The sequence below is a fragment of the Arvicanthis niloticus genome, chromosome 7 (genome assembly GCF_011762505.2).
Source record: "Arvicanthis niloticus isolate mArvNil1 chromosome 7, mArvNil1.pat.X, whole genome shotgun sequence".
Lineage (NCBI taxonomy): Eukaryota > Metazoa > Chordata > Mammalia > Rodentia > Muridae > Arvicanthis > Arvicanthis niloticus.
Window position 1 is genome coordinate 41559811 of NC_047664.1, and position 20657 is coordinate 41580467.

Genomic DNA, 20657 nt, shown 5'->3' on the forward strand with positions numbered 1-20657 from the left:
AAAATTCCATTGCCAGATCCTCTAGGGTTCAGCTGCCCTGGCACCTCCCTGGCCTCCAGAGGCAGGTCCCCTGCGTGGGAGGGGGAAGGAGGCTCGTAGAGGCTACTGTTTTATTCCTGGGTAGAGCTACTGAGACAGGAGCTGGGCCAGACCTTCATGGTTTTCCGGAAAAGTGGGGCATGCTCTCTCAAACAGGCTCTGCGTTTAAAACCCCCTAAATTGGCCCTGTGCGTCAGCCCCCACCAAAGGCTGGTGGGATGCAGAGGATCGGTGTCCTTTGCTAATGTGACGGTAACTTCCGGAGTCCCCAGGCCCTGACTGGCCACAGGAACGGTGGGGACAGCTCCAGAGCGCAGCCAGGGGCCGGAGAAGTAAATGGGCTACAGTGAGGGAGTGCCAGACCTGGCCACAGCAGCCCGCCCGCACGCGGGTGCTTGGAGACTATCCCCGGCAGTGTAGGCTCCTCTTTCCCGGGGCTGCGGGCCTGGTGGGGAGAGTGTCCAGGGTTTAAGCTGGTGGCCGACCCGGTGGGAGGGTCCCTGGCACTGAGTCCCGGGGGCGGGCGCGCTGGGTGCCTGTTCCAAGGAACCTGCTTGGGCACGGCCTCCCCAGTGCCGAGCTCCGCCGGAAATGAGGCGGGCGCGGCGTCTCCCGGCGGGCGTGCGGACCCGGGAGGCAGAGGCTAGGTGTGCGACCCCGGGCGTGCGGATGCTGATGCTGAGAGCCGTACTCAGCGCGCTGAGGAGAACCGCTGAGTCACGCGTTGCCGCGGGGTGTGCGGGGAGAGGGGGCAGGTTTGCCAGGCCCGGGCTGGGTGGTGGCGCTGCCCTAACGGGGCTTTGGGAGGCTCCTGGCGCAGAACTCAGCCCTTTGTCGCCCGCTGGGTGATGCGGAGGAGGGTCGCGCTTCGTGAAGATGATTATCTGCTTACAGCCTGCCTAGCGTCAGAAGGCAGCCTGAGTGGCTGGTCGGCTGCGGAGCTTCTTGGCAGGGAGTCGTGTGCAGGGCCAGTGTTGCTCTGGCTTTCCAGGGGAAAGCCTCAGTTTCCTTATCTGCACACTGGAAACGATCCAGTGGGCCTCAGAGCTTATGTGTACCAAACAAAATGATGATGCCCACCTCACAGGCGGACAACTCAAAAGTGTTGCTCCCATCCGTATCGTACTTCCTCTTCTTAATAAACCCACCCCTGCAAGGTGAGCAGGAGGAAGTATCTTCATGGTTCAGTGGTTGCTACTGTTATCCGCTGCACCTTCAGATTCCAACGCTGGGGCTGGATGGAGGTCCCTTGCCCTCATTCATCCTGTGTTGTAGCAAAGAGCCCTGTGACCTGTGGGGAGGTCTTTTTCATATGCCTCAGTTTCCCTATTTGTACAATGGGAAGAAGCAACCCCCCCTCCCCCCTGCCTCGCGCCTTTCGTTCAGACTCTGAGAAGTCGAGGACCTTCGCCCTATAGAGGTGATTGGCAGCTGAAATGTGTTGAGTATCTACTGTGTCCTAGCATTTCACATAGGGCCTGGTAGAAAGTCCCAGCATGAGCCCTGGGCAGTGAGGAGTATGTGTAGGGCACAGGACTCAGATGCTTCTTCTACCCTTCAGGGATGTAGACGAAGGAATGTAGATGTAAGTGAAACTCCCTTAGGATCTAACTGGAAGGAGTTTGGAATTTTGATCTCCCTAAATAAAGGTCTCTCATACTCACTACCCTCTCCTCCCCCCAACCCCCGTCACACTATAGCATCCTGACGGATTTACACCCTGACTTCAAGGTCGCAGATTTGTCACCTGGTCTACAGAGGTTTTTGTTCAGGTTCTACTTATGGCTCTCGACTTGCTTAGCCTCCCTGGATGAGTCACTGGGCTTCATTTGACTTCTCTGTAAAGGGAGAAGTCACAATGGCCTCTAGGTCGGGATTGTTGAGATGACCATGGCCCTGGGAGTGTAAAATACTCACAGAAAGGATTGGGCTTCCTGGAGGTATTTGATAAATGTCACCAGTGTCATCATGTCCTAGGGACTCACTTTGAAAAAGACCTAGGTGTATGCCTTCCCATTCCCCCCCCCCCCCCCAGGTAGGTTCCTTGCTCATGCATGCACTTTGCCTTTCACTGCTATCCCTTAAGCTAGCCATTTTTTTCCTGATGCTGGGTCGTTTTTTTCAATGGCTTTCTCTTCTCTCTGAGACACCCTACCCCTTCTGAAGACCAACTCCTACAAAACTCTTGAGTTCCCAGTCCAGTGCCATCTTTTGCTAGTGAGAGCCCCCGAGTCTCTTCGCAAATCCTAACTACCCTCAGAGCAGTTTGAGTTCTGTTCACACTGTGGTGGTTTGAATGAGAACAGAGGCTCCTATATTTGAACCCTTAGTAACCCAGAGTGGATCTGTGTAATAGGATTGGAAGGATCAGGAGGTGTGGCCTTGTTGGTGGAAGTGTGTCACTGGGGGTGGGCTTTGGCATTTCAAAGGCCCATGCCAGACTCACTCTCCATCTCTCTGCCTGCTGATCAGGATGTAGAACTCACAGTGTTTTCTCCAGCACCATGGCTGCCATGCCTGCTGCCATGCTCCCCGCCACCCAATACTGGACTAAGCAAGCCTTTGAAACTGTGAGCTTTCTTCTATAAGAGTTGCCATGGTCATGGTGTCTCCTTACAGCAATAGAGCAGTGACTAAGACGTTGGTTCCAGGGAGCGAGTCTTGCTGTGACTGGCTTCACCATGCTGTTTGTTGGAGGAAAATGGAAAACTCTGGGACTCTGCACTGGAAAAAACCGGTTCAACAGTTTAAGCAGGGCCTAACTGGTCATCCTAGTATAAGCAGGGAAGACAATGCTGAGGGCAATTTGAACTGTGGGGCCCAGCTCAAGAGGTTTCAGAGGGGAAGAATACTGTTAGTAAGTGGCCTAGAGACCATTCTTGTGCTATTTTGGCAAACAATGTATCTGCTTTCTGCTCTTGTCCTGAAAGTCTGCCTGCAGCCAAATTGAACCTTTTTTTTTTTTTTTTTAATTTTTGATTAATAGTGTTAGCAGAGGAAATTTCAAGACAGCCTTGTATTGACTCTGTTATGTGGTTGTCAGTAATCACTCTTACGAAGATCTGTCATGAAAAGGAGCAAGCTGGGCAAAGATAAATACAAAATGTACAGTTTGAAGAGAAAAGGAGCACCGGGAAGTGGAATGGAGCTAAATCCAGTGCTCAAGGAGATAAAAAAAATATTTAAAGAAAAGTCTGTTGTTAAATGGAACAAAAGGGGGTGGTGACCTCAGGGCAAGACCCACCCACCTAAGGTTCCAGCTTGTGAAAAGCTTAAGGTCAGAAGAAAACCATCTACAACAGAAAGCGGATGCAGATGTAACTGAATAAGGGGAGCAGGTTCCTGCCATAAGGAAAGGGTTGTAGGATGTCTTTCCATGGCTAAGGAAAGCTACTGAGGCCAGGCATGCATCAGGGGTGTCACCAAGTGGAAGCCCAGAAAGGCCATTGTATGTCGCTGTGAATGTGAAGCCTAGATTGCCTTGGAAACCCCAAGATTTTGGAGATGCCAGAGTCGTGGGATGCCTGCTGAGGAAAGCTGCAGGCCAGGTGTGGAGCCAGCCCAAGGGAGAGAAGTGTGTTGCAGTCACCACAGCTTGAGGGAGTTGAAGTTCTGAAGAGTGCTTTGACAATGGATATGGGGATGCAGAGTCAGGGGTTTGCGTTTCTGATTTTAGCGCTTGCTTTGGTCTAGCATTTCTTCATTATGCCATCTTTCCTCCATTTGGGATGGATGATCAGTCTGCATAGAGACATTCCCCTATACTGTACCAGCATTTGTCTCAGCTCTTTTGCTACCCTAAGGTGTGCCTGTTGCCCAGAGATGTAAAAAGAGGGCATTGGATCTTCTGGAACTGGAGTTACACATGGTTCTCAGCCACTCTATGGGTTCTGGAACTTGAACCTCTGGAAGAATGGCAAGTACTCTTAACTTATGAGTCGTTGTTCCAGTCCCATAGTTATTTCTTTTGTGGGGGTGGGGGTGGGGGGGAGATGGGATCTTCCATTGAACCCAGAGCTTATTGTTAGGGCTGGCTGACTTGCAGTGAACACTAGGGATCCGCCTATCTCTGCCTCCCCCGTTGGGGTTACTTGTGTGTCTGTGTGTACGTGCATGTTGGGCTCTCATGTACATGCTGGAGATTAAACTTTCACCCTCATGTTTGCATGTCACACACTCTGCTGACTGTAGATAAGAGCTAGGAGGATAATTCCATTTTCCCCTAATTCTGGAGAGCCTTATATTTCTGGAGTTGAGGTCCCAGACACTCCCGGCTCAGGTACCTTGTACCGAGAACTCTCTCTAGACAACCTGGTGCCATGACTTCTTTTATTGTCTTTGGGTCGGCCTGACTCACAAGCTGCTGAGATGAAAACTCAGAGCTTCATGTTGACTCAGAGACCTCGGCTGTCTGGAGGAGAATGGCTTCGACAGCCATGTGCTGCTAATTAGCTATCAGGGTGGAGAAGTCTCAGGTTCACCTTCTCATCTCGTGCGGGAAAGGCAAGTTTAGTGACCGGCAAATGTCCTTCTCCTTCAGTGTTCTCTGATTCTAAAGTCAGAACCGCAAGTTTTATCTCTTTTTCCCTGGACATAATCCCCTTATCCTTTGTTGTACAGGACTAGCTTCTGAGCCACACAACTGCCATCTTGTGGCATTCAGCTGTGCCCACTTGCAAAAGATCACCCCAAATCGGCTTGTTCACTGTTTCTATCTTTCCCATAGAGGAGTAGAGAGGGCCACAGAACCTCATCTGAGTACCCAGCTGCACCGTGGCCCCCACCTCAGGCCACAAACACACTTTGATGTGAATTAGAATAGCTAGGTGGGTTTTCTGGTGCATGTTCTTGACTGAACTCAGCTGTGTTGAGGGTTGGTGTGCTTTTGGCTGTGGGTTCAGGGCACAGAGAACTTGGGAAATGGCAGCTGTTAGGGTGGTGGGGGGACTTGAGCCTAAGAAAGGGGGTTGTCGGATGGGGTGCTGGGAAGCAGGAATAAGTAATGAAGTAGAAACTTTCAGGGCAGTGGAGGGATCTGAGCCTTAGAAAGGGGGAGCTCTAGAATGGGGTACTGGCAAGTGTCTATCAGACATTTTCAAGAACTACATAGATCTCCCAAAGGATGCTGCTTGGCTCTGTTTTGAGACAGACCCAAGACTCAGTTACAGACTGAGTAAGATGGACATGTCTGGGCTTGGCTAGACCTAGTCCTCACAACCATCCTTCTCTTAGTGTGCTGTCCAGCATATCCTCTGGGCTGTCCACAGCACGCAGCTGTGGTCCTGGGACAGGATCTCAGCCTAGGGGCAGTCCCAGCAGTTACCAGTTGCCCTGTTTGCATGTGGTACATACAGAGGGAGCATGGTCTCCTGTTTCCTGAAATTCCTCAGGCATCACTCCAGGATGTGGGTGTCTCTTCACCCACGCCTGTGTATTCTGTGTGATGTTAGAATTGTCTGTCCTTAGAGGACACTACTGGCCTTATAGCTGAAGGAATACAGAGGTTTCAGGTGAGCAGGGGTCTGGCTTGTGGGGTCTAGCACATCCATCGAATGTCGGGTGACTACGCTGATCCCTCCATTGGCCAGCCTCCCCTCCCCGACCTGTGCACCTAGAAAGAGACCCCAGGTAGTGGCTTCTCTGATTGGTCCAAGGGTAATTTCATCTCCCAGCAGCTTTCAGAATGGGAGCAGGGGTTAGTTCTGGAGAATGAGTATAAGAGAAAGTACATTGGAAGTGGGGCCCACTTGATAGAATATAGAAGCCCCATGGTTTCTCATAGCCATCTTGGCACCCTGAGTGGGGGATGAGTGTTAAGCCTGCATTGTTTGTGGCAGGAGGGAAATTTCTAGGCCTGATGTTTACCTCAGGCTTTCTGTCAGGAAACCCAGGAGGAAGCCTTTAACACCCAGGAGACTGAAGGTAGGAAAACCTGAAGAAGTTTGCACCAGCTCCTTATCTGGGGAGCGCCCCCGCCCTGTTTCTCTTTTGCAACTCAAGTCAGGGCCACTTGGCCCTGATTTCCCTCCATGGTTCTGGCTGCTGCTTACGTCACTAGCCATGAGGAGTGGACTGCTGTTGATGTCTCTGTCTCTGTGAGCTCACCCCTGCCATTGGGAAAATTGTTCTCAGCTCACCAGGGACTGGAGCTCAGGGCCCCCTCCTAATAGCATCTACAAATGAGATATGGCCGAAGCCAGAGTTGCCCCCAGAACTCTCATCAGTCTGGCCAGCCAAAGCCCCACCCCCACCTACGAGGAAACTGAGTTTAGGGGAGGGGATAGTGGTGCTGACACATAGTCCAGGAAGAGCCAGTGTTTGTTAGATTGGTGCTCCCCTTGCTTCTGTTAGAGAGGCTTAGAGAGCTTCCCTAGGCTCCATAGCCTCCCATTAAGGGGTTTGGGGGGGGGGTAGCGTCACATCCTTCACATCTCTGGGCCTCAGTTTCCCTGTGTTGCCTGGTAGCTTACATGTCATAATGCCCAATGATCAAAGTGCCGTGTAGATACTACAGTTGCATGTGGGGAAGGAAGTCACCACTCTAGTTTCCCTAAACCCTTGCCTCCGCCTGCCCTGTCTCATGTAGCCCAGGCTGGCCTCCAAATCATGATATGTAGTGGAAGCTGACCTCAAGTTCTTGACCCTCCTTCCCATGTCTCTGGGGCTATAGGTGCTACCATCACACCTGGCTCCTGGGTCCCCTTTATTCAGCTGGAGCTGAGCAGGCACAAACAAAAAAGCCTTTGTGCCTTTTCCTCCTCAAAAGCAAGTTCTAGTGTATTCCCTCACCAGCTCCTGCTTCTTGCTTTTCCTTCTAGCTTTTGGATTTTGTCCTTAAGGCTCCAGGGACTAAGGGGCATTTTGATGAGAGATGTTCCGGGCCTTAGGAGGTGAGCAGTGTTGCCAGCTGAAGTCCTGGGGTTCCGTGGAGGGGGTAGAAGGTGCCGAAGGTGGGAACTGGCAGGTGAAAGGGCATAGGAGCCGCCCATGCCCGCAGCCTGCAAGCCTCCATTGAGTCTGTCTCTATGCCGGGGTCTGTTTTTAATAACAACAGTAATGTCATTATGGAAACAAGATTGAAGGTGCTTTTCTAACTTAGCATGAGGTCATGCGGTTTTCCTGGCTTGGCTACAGGGCTGGTCTCGTGGTGCACAGCCTGGGCAGCCTGCAAGGACCCTGTACCAAGTGTGTGGGGCCAATCTGGCTGTGCTGTCCTGTCTTGAAATTTCCAAGCATGTCTCTTGGAACTGAGGTTCTGGGCAGTGGGGGAACTCTAAGGAGGTGAGGCTTGGAACAGGCTCCTCCCCCTCAATGTCCAGTGTTTTCGGACCTCACATGGCCTCTCTACATGGCCCTCTGCCTGTGGCATGTCTCCATTGAAGAAGACAGCTCTGCTAGATATTGTGTCTAAACAGTGACATCCCAAGACACTAACATTCAAGATAACAGCATTTAAGAAACCAAGGGTGAGGACATGGGATAGGAGTAGGGACATCCACTTATTTCTCTTCTTCACACATATTAGGTGAGTGCTCTACCAGTGAGCCACACTGTAGGTTTCTTATTTTCTGAGACCGGTTCACCAAGTTGCCCAGATGGGCCTTGAACTCATCATTCTGTAGCCTAGGCAGGCCTTGGACTTTCACTCCTCCTGCCTCGGCCTCTAGAGCTTCTTTGATTTTCGAGTACAAATTTTAACCCCTTCACTCCTGAGGGCAGGTGGCAGAATGGGCCTAGCCTTCAATTTTCCCTCCAGGTTCACCTTATGGGATTACCTGTGTATTCAGCCTAAAGTAGCCTCGGGCTAAGAACCCCATTCTTAGTGAGGAACCACCCACACTGCCAAGCCAGAGCCTGTGGGCAGCCTTTGTTCTGCCTTAATGGGCCATTCAGCCCATGTCTTGGAGGACAATGGTCCTACTGTGTCAGGATCAGTGCCACCAAGGCTCTTTGGGTGGGTCCTGCTCCCCCAGCAGCAGGCAACTGTGTTCTGGGCTCAGGAGAGGAGCCCAGACACTGCCAGGCACAAACACTGTGTGCCGGCTGAAGAGCACTAAAGTCCCATACTTACTGCATCACCATCCTAGACCTGGGGAATGATGCTCACCCGAAGCTCTCAGAGCTACCAGGCAGAATTCTGTAGACCTTCCCTTCTTCCCTTCTGCACTGCAGGGCCCTTTTCTCCAAGGAGCCCATCCATAACTGCCACGTTGCACAGACGTCTCAAACTCTACCTCCTAAGGCATGGCGTGTAATCAGAAGTGAGCAGGCCAGCTGTCCCTGCCCTGGTGGTCCTAGTTACTAAATGTGGTGGCCAAGCCTGTGGGCAGATGGCCTGCCTGCTTTAAACTCCAGCCTTATTCCCCATGCAATTCAAGCTGCTAGGCAAGTGCCCACACCTCCGTCTCCACCTCAGTAAAATCAGAGTATGTGGAACGCCCAGTGAGCTCCACAGCGTGCTGTCTGTCCAGTGTGTAGCCACTCAGAACACTGGCTTTGGTGGGACTCTGCTGCCATTGAGCTCCAAGACACATTCCTTATTTTCAAAGCATCGGGGCTCCCAACCCAGGCTTCAGCTGGAGGCGTGTGAAATGTGCAGGAGCCACAAACTATCCCCAAATCTCCTCATGTGGACTGATGCGGAGCAGGATGTGAGGTCCATGCCTGCATCTGGCTGGGCCTCTCAAGTGTTTCACGATCCAGGCTGGGCTGCTCTCCATTTTCAAACTGCCAACCTACTGAAGGTACTCTGTGTGGCCTTGTAAGGATCACAGTGTCACCTCCATGGGTCCATGCCAAATGGTTAGAAGTCTGGCCTTTCACCAGGAACTTCCAGTGCCCCAGCTCGTTCAGACCTGCTCAGTAGCTAAAGGGGTATTCTGTTAGGCCATACCTGGTGACCCCATGGAAGATGGGGAAGAGTGGGTGTGGCTGACTTCCCCTTGAGGTGTGGCAGCTACTGTGTGGGGGTGACACATAGGACAGCCCTCCAGGGCCTGGCACAGAGGGGATGAGCCATCTTTCTCTCCAGGGTGAGAGCGGCAGAAGGATTAGCACATGCCCACCAGTGTGTGCTCCTGCTGCTGCTGAGAGGCCTTCTCTCCAGAACTAGTCAGTGTATGGGGAGCCAGCACTCTCTGAGAGCAGAGGGTAGACTCCTGTCTGGATGCTGAGAACTCTTCCTCTAGAATGTGGTAATGCCATACCGACACCAGTTCCACAGAAGCCCCAGACCCAGTGGCTGAATGTTGTGGCTGCCTATAGAATAAAACATTCTGACAGCAATTCAAGTGAGACAGGGTTTATATTGGCACTCAGTTCAAAGTACAATCCACCACGGTGGGGAAACCAGGGCTGCAGGAGCTTGTAGCTGGTTACCTTGTAAGGGAAGGTGATTGCTGGTGCACATTCAGTTCTTTTTAATCCAATGTCTGTGCCTCATTCAGTCCTGGGCCCCGCCCATGGAATGTTCAGGGTGGGTCTTCCTTCTTCAGTTAGCCCAACTAAGAAGATCCCTCCTAGGGTTATCTAGAGACCAAGACACCAGGTGATTCTAGACCCTGTGTCATTAGCAATTAATCTTCACCGTTGTGGCCGGCCTGGTGGTGGGCAGATTTAGGGGGCCCAGTCCCTTCCACCTGTCAGCTTCCTTTTCCCCTATGTTCTTTGAGATGCTGTGTGGATGTAGCTCACTGGCCTCCCCAGACACTTTGGCTCACAAATACCTCTCACTTCCCTCACATTGCATTGGCTGGAGCTAGTCACATGGATCCACCCAACTGTAACGGGGAGCTGGAGAGTGTAGTCTGTGGCTAGGTAGCCCAGGGATGTTGTTATTATTAAGAGTGTGGATCTTGGTGGGCTGCCATCTTTGCCACATGACCTGGCCAAACAAAAAGCTCCTGCTTTCAGTCCAAAAGGCCCCAGTGAGAATTCTGTAGCTCCGGGTGTGGTACAAACACACGCCTTTAATTGCAGCACTTTGGAGGCAGAAGGATCTCTGTGAGTTTGGAGCCAACCTGGTCTACATAGTTCCAGGACAGCCAGGGTTACATAGAGAGACCCTGTCTAACCCTGCCATTTCAAAAGGATTTCATACCAGAAACCCTCACCCGAACCTTGCTGACCTCAGTGTCTCCAAGTCCTGGGTGATGAGGGACCAGAGAGGAGAGGCAGAAACTTTCAAGGGTCAGGGGTGCCTTTCTTTGGGACAGTGACATCCAAGCTGAGGCCTAAAAGGTTGAGCCCAAGTGGACACACAGGCATTGGCTTCACGGGAGTGAAGGCAGGGAGGGGGACAGCCTTGCAGGAGCAGCTTGTGAGATTGTTAAATGCAGGAGATTCATGGAGTGGGTAGGGGGCCAGTATAGGAGAGAGACTTTTAACTTTAAATGCCCCAATAAGGAGTTTGGATTTTGTACTGTCAACCCTGAGGAGTCATGTAGAGATGAGTCTGTCCTTGTATAAAAGCATTTTTATTTCTGTTGTAATATCACAGAATACATGCGCATGTGTTTGAAGGTCAGGAAATGCAGAAAAAAGGAAACCCCATTAACTGAAAGTTTGGGGGTATTTTCTTTTATATATGTTATCCTCTATATTTGCCTGCATATTATCTACTTATATCATATATCTGCCAGTTACTTATCTTATCACTCATATCTGTCTACCCTGTTTGTCTGTCTGTCCACCCATCACTTGTCGATCATAGTGATCCATATTCTGTCTTTCCATTCCTGTATTGACTCCTTAACTAAGACAAGCATTTTTGGGTTATTTATCGAATGCTAATGCTGGGGTTTGCTCTTTGAGCTCTCCTTTACTAATCTACATGGACAGCTTTCAGGTTAGAAGGGCCCCAGCCTTCTGTCTGAGCCTGCAGATGGAGCCATAGCAAAGTGTTGGGGTCAAGGCAGCTTAAACAGAAGAAAGGTATCAGCCCACAGTTGTAGACATGACAAATCCAAGGTCAAGGTGTGGTCAGAGGTGGGCTCCAGGATCTACTCTCCTTGGCTGGTAGACAGTATCTTCTCTCTGTGGCTTCGTGTGGTTCGTTCTCTGTCTCTCTCTGTCTCTCTGTCTCTGTCTCTGACTCTGTTTCTCTCTCTCTTTCTTTCTTTCTTTCTTTCTTTCTTTCTTTCTTTCTTTCTTTCTTTCTTTCTTTCTTTCCTTCTTTCTTTCTGCTATGTCCTTGTAAGGACATCAGGCACACTGGGTTAGGACTGACCTATGAGAGCATGTGTTACCTTAGCCACCTCTTCAGAGATTCTGCCTCCAAGTGCAGGCACATTCTTAGCTCCTGGGGTCGGGCATAAGGCATCAACAGATGAATTCTGGGACACCGTTGCCACTGGAAGTATCTTCAAGAGCTCTTCCTAGGAATTTTAATAACTTGCGTGCTGGTGGGTGTTGTGAGAGCACCATCTGCCAGGGGTCGTGCAGGCCACTGTGAAGGGTCTCTCTCTGGACACTTTGTGCATCTTTGCTTTTTTTCTCTGGGAAGCAGGTCAGCTTCTTCTGGAATGTTTTCATGAATTCCCAGCTCTCCCCAAGGATCTCACTCAGCAGTGCCCCAGAGCCCGAGATAGTCCAACCTCCCACACTCCGAACATGACCGGAAAGGCGTGGTGATCTGATGTGGTGTGTAGTGAGCTGAAGCTCCCTTGCAGGCGCTTCCCGGCTGTGGTATCCATTCAGCTGAGGAGTGTGTACCCTCTCCTTGCCTGTCTTTCCGATCACCTGTCACCTCTGCAGCAAACATGGCTCCTTGCTTTTTCATTTGCTCCTTGTAGTGTTTAATTTTGTGTGGTTGGCTGTCAGTTCGCGCCCTTGATCATTCATGGGGCTGTCATCTTCATATTGGCTGAAGAACCAATAGGATGTGAAGGAGGTGACAGCGTGTGGCTTTGGAGTTAGGCCGATGACAGGCTGTGCTCTAGGCCGGGCCCTGCTCTTTGGGCATGTTTGGATTTGGATACAGCCTTTTCGTGAGGAGGTTTCTGGCAGAGCCAACAGCCAGGGTCACTATAGGTGAGTGACTACCACAGTGAATAGAGAGGACCATGCAGGTAAAATACTCCATCTGAGTCACATCAACTGTGTGGGAAGGGAAGAGAGGTCCCTGAGACCTGCCCAGTGACAGATTCAAAGTGATAGATATCTGACCAGTCATGACTTCTCATGCCGAGCCCCTATCCTGCCCTTCTGTCTCTTCCCACTTGCCCAAAACTGTGTGGTCTCTCTGTGGCTCTGCTGGCTCTTCATACCCCCACGCCCCCTCAAGTGATCCCTTATGTTAGGATTGTCTCAGCTTCTGTTGCTGATGACTGCAAAGCTCAGACAAAATGGCCGGCTCGCCTAGGGAGAGGGAAGTCGCCTAAACTGAAGGGCAGGAGCCCATCAACCTTTTTGCAACAGCTGGGGGCCTGTCCCACACCTTGGCATCAGACACCATGTCCACTGGGTAGTCTGCTGCCTCTGTATCCAGCTCACCACCTGCTATCTACTGAGGCCTGAAAAGTGTATTTGAGGGAGGATTTGAATGAACGGCCCCTCTTCATACCTGGCCTCAGCAGTGCCTGTGAGCTCCTCTCCAGGGAGTGTCGTACTTTCCCGGCCTAATCCCTGAGGACCAGTCGTTGCCCATGTGTCGTTTGGAGTGGCAGTAAGTGAGGATTTCTGGCTTTGCAGCTTAAATGCCACAGCTCTGGAAGACATAGTTCAGAGCTCTCTGAGCAGTGTGGGAACTGAACCATCCCAATGAACACCAGCTTTGGAGATCTCCTTGTGCCAGACATATATTGTGATATATGACCAAGTCCTGTCTTTTAGTCTATGTTGATAGGCCACACGCATTTGTCTATCCAGGGACAGACAACTTAATTGGACCATTGTGGCGCTTCCATGGCTCCATGTGGAATGTTGGTGACCTTTGCAAGTCATGTTAAGTCCAGACCTCTGTGTAAGGCCCTTGGGCGGCGTTTCAGTCACTAAGGTTAATTCCCCAGAGAGCAGAGATTCTGTGAATCCAGAAGTCATCACCAGTTGGAAAACTAGCCTGGGCCTTGCATGACCTTCCCAACCCCAGTCCTGTGAGAAATCAATACCACCCAGGCTGTGGCACTTTCTTACAGCTAGCCTGAGTGGACTGATGGACTTCCCCTGTGACAAGCTCACTTGATGCTTTGCAAATAAGAATAATTCAGAACGGTAATCGGCTGATAAAGCCACATTTAGCAGAGTCACAGAGAGACATGCGTTGGGCTGGGAGAGAGGCTCAGTGGTCTTCTGTGTGAGCCCTGGAAAGAGGATGCTCTCTCCAGTAATGTATTTATCCAGTGGAACTCGGATTAATGCAAACCGTAGAAGTCAGAGGCTCGGACTGCTAAGCCAGACGGCCTTGAAGAGGGTCATCTGCAGCCAGGACTCTATGAAAACAGAAAATAGTGTGCGGCCAGGATGGAAGCACCCTCAAGGAGGTAAGGCTTGGGAAACACTCTGTGTTGAAGAAACTCAAATCCAGGCTCTTGGCATCCCAGGCTAGTTAGTATTCTCCCACAGAACCCCACCCCACCCAGCTTTAGAAACTTGCAGGTACCCTATGAAGCGGAAAGCCAAGGATGGAGCCTCACATCGCTCTAGATTTTGAAAGGGCTCTCCAAGGCTCTACTCAGCTTCAACTGCCCAGACCTCAGCAAGTAGAAGCCAGTGTGGCTTGGACCACTATCCTAGCCAAGGGAAGAAAACATGACTCCTCAGAATTCACAGTGCTTTTGATTCCAGTGTCGGAGCCAGGCATGGGGGCTGGGATAACAGTGGATATTGTCTGTTTGACAGAGTCTAGAACCATCTGAGAGAAGGGCCTCTGGGCATTTGTAGATTATCACGACTATGGTAACTGTTGTAGGAAGAACCTCTGAGCTGTGGGGCTGTTCCCTGAGTAGGGCATCCTGGCTTGTAAGAGATGGAAAAAGCTGGCCGGCCCCAGGGAGCATTCATTGCTCTGTTTTTTGGGCGTGTCTGTGATGTGACCAGCTGCAGTTCCTGCTGCCCTGACTTGCACCTTTGACTGTGAAGCTGAATAAACCCTTAGGCTGCACTTTTGTCAAGATGTCCTATATCCCAAGGACAGGAAAAGAAGCTAAGCTGGTGGCTCTAGTATCATCTAGAGCCTGAGGCAGGAGGATTGCAATGAGCTCAAGGCCAGCCTGGGTTACAGAGAGAGACCTTTCTGGGCCTCCATTCCACCCTGCCCCCAATTACAGTGTCCTTAATAAATAGCAGCTTACTTATTCATTTCCCCGTACATCTGTAACAAGAGAGCTCGTAATGTCTTATTTAAAGGTCGCAAGGCGATTGTAAACTGCCTCTTTGATTGCTGAAATGACATTGAGCTAAGTTAGCCTCGACCACCACTGATACTTCCCCATATGCTGTGTGAAGGGAGGACGCTGGTGTTGGAAGTGCAGTGACTGCCCTTCTAGGGTGAGACCTTGGTGGTGTTTTGTCTCCCCCCACCCCCGAAAGAAGACAGTGGTTTATCTCCTCACCAAAGGCTGCAGCTCAAGAGGGTCAGTCATCCAACCTCCTTGCTGTGAACGGATGTGGCCCATGGCCCAGCTCTGACAGGGACTCTGCTGTCCCTCTGTGATGTTCTTGTGGGCACATCCCCCACCAGCCTGTGCACTTTGGGCCCATCTGGTGTGGAATGGCCTCGATGGGGTGAACTGAGCGGTAGCTGTTCTTATGCCAGCTCTCCACGAGGAAGATGGTAAAAACACCGTGAATATTTCATAGCCCTGAGGAGAGGTTAGGCACTTTATGAAGGCCATGAGAGAGAGCATAGTCCATCATCCTGCGCCCCACACTGTCAGGCTGGGCCTGGTGGTACCCGGTAAGGTGCTCTATCGGGAAGGTTTTATTGTACTTCTCTGTAATTTATCTTACTATAGAAAGGCTTGAAGATGCAGAAAATAGAAAACAGTGTGTGTGTGTGTGTGTGTGTGTGTGTGTGAGTGAGATGGGGGGTAGACATGATATCTCTGATGTCACCACCACTAGAAACATTTTCTGCATCTTGTGTATTTCCTTTTAAGTCCCATTCGGATTATAACAGTTTTTTTTTTTCTTTTAAAATATTAAACACACTGGAAACATTCCCCTATTATTATGTGCTTATAGTAAACAGTTTTATTGGCTATATACTATTTAATCAAATAGAGATAATTATGCATTCAGTAGTTACACACGAATTCATTCATCACATTAATGTTGGCTGTGGTAGGTATGTAGGGGAGGGGGTACAAAAGGAAGGAATATTATGCAGTGCTGCTCCACGGGACCCGTGGAGACAAAGATGAAGCAGATGGTCCCCATAGAATGATGGGGGCGCAGTGGGCCTGGCTGCAGCCTGGAACCGAGTATTTAGAAGTACCCAGGCTTTGAGATGGCCTTGAAGCAGTGGTGTGGCACGGCGGAAGGGAAGTGGTGGTGGTAGATTTCCAGGTTGGACAGTGGTGGCACAGTTGTGGGTGAGGCGCAGTGGTCAGGATCAGCTGGTGTATTCTGCATTGTGGAGCCATTGCTGGACGGTCTTGGAGGTTCTAGGCAGGCATGCTGGATCGTAAGAAGGATGAGATGGATGCTTCTTGCAAGAGGCCAGAAAGTCCCAGTGAGGTGGCCAAAGCTGGCGGTGGAAAGGGTGTGGAATGGAGATCGGTACCAGTGGGAGCCCTGGATGTGAGGGGAGAGGAAAGGCTGAGCCGCCTGGCCTGATTTTTGCCAAACGGGAGGCCGGGGGCTGGGAAGTTGGATCCTGCACAGGAGGATGTGTAGCTGTTACTTTTGGCTGTGACTAAGTATCTGACTAAAGCAACCTTAGCAGGGGTTTATTTGGGCTTACAGTTAGAGGTGTGTAGAGAGGCGGCTGGTCACGTGGTGTCGAACATCCGGAAGCGGAGAGAGAAGAGCCTGCTGTGCTCAGTTCACTTTCTCCTCTTGATTTAGGCCAAGACCCCAGCTCGTGGGATGGGGCCACCCACATTCAGGGTGGGGTTTCCCTGATCTGCTAGACCTCTGTGGAATACACAGACACATCCCCGAATGTTTCCCTGGTGATTCTGAATCCTATCAGTTTGACAAGATTTAACTGTCACTGATGGAGAGAGCCTCTCCCCTGCTGTCGACGCCCACTTATCCAGCTTTTGCTGCCTTAGATTAAGATCTGGTGAGCATTATGGGATATGCTGAGCATCATGGGAAGGTCTGTTGGCCTGCATCTCAGGCTATCTTGATGCTGCCGCTCTAGGAATGTCGAGTCTTATTAAAAGTGTTTGCTGTTCTTTCTGAGGGCTTGAATAAAATTGAACATTATGTTGCCTGCCAAGCTGAACTTCACTGAACTTCACAAGATCTTGTTCTGGGTGTATTTCAGAGAGGCAGGCCTTTTAAATAACTACTGTAGGAGTAATCTAGACAACCCAGCTGCCCACCTCTGTAACTTGCCTGTACAATAGAGGAACTAATTTGTCTTTGTAGCAAATTAGTTAAGAGTAAGTGTAACCAAGGCTGTCCCTGTTTCCCAATCTCTGCTGCAAAAAACCAGGCCTGTGGTATGGGCAGAACTTTGTGAGCCCTATGGGAGCTATGGGTGTGGCCCTACTGACATTCAGAGGCCCGAGGGAGACTTTGCTGCACACACCTGTCTCCCTTCAAGAGCTGTGGTTATTAGGGCTAGGTGACAGGTGACATCATTTAGTGAGGCAGGCAACAACCACTTTCTTGTGCTTCCAAGTTCTGAGATTCCAGGGTTGGGCAAGGTGATGCTGAGCCAGTCTTCTCTCTGAAGTACTTGCTTCCAACCTTCCTAATGCTGTGACCCTTTAATACAGTCCCTCATGCTGTGGCCCCCAGCCATAAAAGTATTTTGTTGCTACTTCATAGCTATAATTTTGCTACTGTTATGACTCATAATGTAAATATTTGATATGCAGGGCATCTGATATTTCAACTCCTGGGGGTTGAGACCCACAGGTTGAGAATCGCTGTTCTGAAGGGTACCTGCTGTGCCTCTCTATAATGGTGGTGGTGGCAGTGATGGCGTCCATAACAGGATCCCATCTCTAGCATGTAGCTTTGGGGAGGTTGGAATTCTAAGGTAGTAGCTGGCTTTCCCAGGTCAAGGCCACAGGATCTTCCCTGACTTTCTCAGAAGTCCCATGCCTGCCTATCATTTACCTGGTCCAAGATGCAGGTGTGCCCTGGATGAAGGGCACTATACTTGAGACATGGGGTAGAGGCCAGCTTGTGTGCAAGAACAAGGGCTCAGAGATGGTGCTAACGACTCTTGGTGCATTCAGTCTGCCCCTAGATGGCCTGGGTGGTGCTTAGCCCTGCCTGGCCTTGGACAGGTTCCTGAGCTATGTGCATTCATCTTTCTGCTCAGGCAGAAGAAGTGTATATCTTCCCCTCCCCATCCCTGTTCAAGAATACTGACAACATCCCTTACTCTTTAAAATGCAGAACAAGGCAGGTGAGCGGAGGGCAGACTTGGCTGGAGGCAGCCTGAGTCCTGTGGGTGTTTCAGATACACAAAACTCCCGGCCTTACCCCCTCCACCCATGGCATGCTTGGTGGTCCTTGGACAGTAGTGATCAAGGTGAGGCTGGGCTGGCCTTGTGAGGATAGGATGGCCTTGTGGGGGAGAATGCAGAATGAGAACAGGTGAGCCAGGCAGGAAGGACACACTGACCTTCTCAGCAGCAAGTCTGCTCAGCATCTTAGAACAGCTTTATTGGAAACTGCTCCAGCCCTTGTGGTCCCGGCGCTGGCATGGTGCATGAGGCTCGTTCCAAGGAGCTGCAGGGGTCATTCTCTGCTCTGTGAACCTGTTCTGGTCTCTCCAAGCCAAGAGAGGAAGCTGGGACAGGCTTGGGTGGGGCTGGTCTTAACACCATGCTCTCTGCTTCTCCCTCTACCCACACTTGTCCCTGGTGTTTGTGACTGTGCATCTGGGAGGCGCTCAGGCCACCCTGGGGCTTCCTTTGCTCAGTGCTCCAGGCCAGTGTACATGTGACCTGTCTTGGCCACTCCCAGTATCCCTATGTCATCTTTGAGTCTAATTCAGTGACTAGAATGTCTTTTGGGGTCCCTCTGAGGTCACACAGAGATTACATGCTGATGCTAAGAGAATTTTCACCCCACACTGGTCATTTCGGTGGGTAGTGGGACTATGACAGAGGAGCCACACTTACTCCATCCGTGCTTTGTAGCATGTCCAGGCAAGAAAAGCCTCTGTGGTACCTGCCTCCCCCTGCAGCCAGCCGGGGTGTAGCTGCAGGAGTGAAGCTGTGCGGAGCGTCAGGAGCAGCAGAGTGTTCTCAGTGTGGCCAGCTACCCTCAAAAACATGGACTCCAGTTAGGCACTCATCTGCCCTAATACATGTATCTCAGCTCCTCCTGGGGGACGTGTCAAACTCAGACGGGAACTGGTGACATCAGGATAGCATTCAAAGAATCCCAAACAATCCAGTATAGCCCTTCAGAGCTCTAGGGGAGGGAGGGGGCTGACCCACCACACGCTTTTCCTTTGTCCTCCTGCCTCCCTGGCCACCCCAACCTGGGAGGCTGGGGATTAATTATGTGTTGTCTCTGTACACAGGCAGCTATAAAAACCTATCTGCAGGCCAGCACCTTCTGCTTCAGCCAGGCTTGGCTGGATTTATCACCGCAACCTCCTCCAGGCTGCTCTGGGAGGCCAAGGAGACCCTGTCTGTTGCCACCCCCACCGAAACAGGAGTAACACAGACATGCAAGCCACAGAAGGGAAGAGTGTACAGTGGCAGCGTGTCCCTTGGAATTGGTCCTTATAAAAGGTGGCATTATCTGGCACTGTGGTTGTCTGGGGGTAAACAGAAGGAGACTTTTTAGGAGTAGTGTCTGAGGTATCTGAGGGTCAGCCATTACGAGTAGGACATGGGTTTGTCCTGATGATCTGTAAGGTAGTAGGTGCACACTACACATCAGCAGCTTTGGAGGGAGGAGGACTGTGCTCACAGATGTAATGGACAAGGTCTGTGTCCTGAAAAGTTACCAAACACACCGGCTGGGTGAGTGGTCAGCTCTGGCTCAGTGGTGAGAAACTCCCACAGGCTAAGCTGCCCAGGCTAGGTGGTGGGAAGTCCGGGTCAGGTCAGGGAGGGTTTCCTAGAAGAGTGGATCTAAGCCTGCTGTGGTAAAGCAGGAGACTGGTGTTAGGTTGGAGAAAAAGCAGGGAGACCAGCTCCAAGTGAGCCTCAAAGTCACAGTGCCTTTTGGATGAGGGAGGGACATAGGATTCAGGTGAGGAGCCTGGCTTCATGGAAGGAGGCTGCCAGGGCCTGGACTCCAGATACTGCCCACCACCAAGTGCAGAACTGTCATTTCCAACGAAAGAAATAGAAGGAAAGGAGTCCCTAACTCAGAAATGGATGGGTCTGAACTTGAAGTCAGGCACAAAGGGTTTCTTACCTCTTAGGTTCTAGGTGGCCTCCTTGTGTGTGGGCTCTGCTGGTCACTCACAGGCTTTTTTGGAGGGAAGCTCTTCCCTCTATTATTTGCTTGGCAGATCTGGTGGTTTTGCTGGCCGTGGAAGGCCGGAATCCCCTACGCTGACCTGCTGAGTGTATCACCTGGCACTTCCTTCTAGCCCTTGGCTGGCTTTGCCAGTGAGTCTGAGCCACAGCTTTGTGTCTTTGTGACCTAGATGAAGAATGAGGTAGACACTTAACGCCAAGTGGAGCGAGACCCTACGTTTGGGTTAAGATTGGAAATGCTGAGGGAAAGGGGGAGCAGGAACCAGTGTCTTGTGTGACCACGAGGAATTGGTTTTGGATGCTGGCCAGATCCTCATCCTATTGACATCCACTATTGATGCTCTGACTCCATCCAAAAGATAAGAGCTGATGACTCCACTTGGGCTCAGGTATGGCTCAGGCCGCACAGCCCATGGTAGTAGTGGAAGGATTGACAGCTCCACAGATGAGATTCCTACCACGCCCAGCAGCTCCCCATGCTAATTTTGTTACTTCCGAATGCCGCAGTCCCCAAAGCTATCTAGGACAGGCGACTGAATAAAAGAGAATTAGGGGATCCTGGGAACACACGTCTGGCTTGGAGAGTTGAGGGGACGCCTTGCAGAGAAGTCTCTAGGCTCTGGGCAGCCTCCTTTCATCCTCTCTTGCCCTAGCGAGTCACAGACTCCCCTGGGAGCCCGTGCCCACCCCACATCTGGCCAAGGTTCTGGAAAACTTTCCCTTGCCAGGTTTGGCTTCTAGAGAACATTCTGTCTTGTGGGGAGCTGCTTTCTAGAAGTGGGAGAGAGTTAGGCTGCAGCCTGTGTATTGCCAGATACCTGTGTGTGGGACCTGGAGACTTGTTAAAAATCACCTGCTTTTTGGCACCATGTATGCGCTGAAGGCTGCACTCTTGGCGTCTCATGGCAGCCCAGTGCATGCTGATTCTATCAACGTGAAATTGGGTTCAGCTGGGACAGAGTCCCAGGAACAGGATAAGGTGGAACTGAAGTGTATCTCAGTCTAGGTCCTTCAATAGCTAGGCTCTCAGGTGGGGCTGGAGCCCCT

The 20657-nt window shown here is 51.0% G+C and overlaps 1 protein-coding gene across 2 annotated transcripts in view; it reads left to right on the forward strand.

The window, feature by feature from the left end:
• Ppp2r2c (protein phosphatase 2 regulatory subunit Bgamma) overlaps window positions 1-20657 on the forward strand; it is an 88050-nt gene that overhangs the window by 662 nt on the left and 66731 nt on the right. The window lies entirely within an intron of this gene.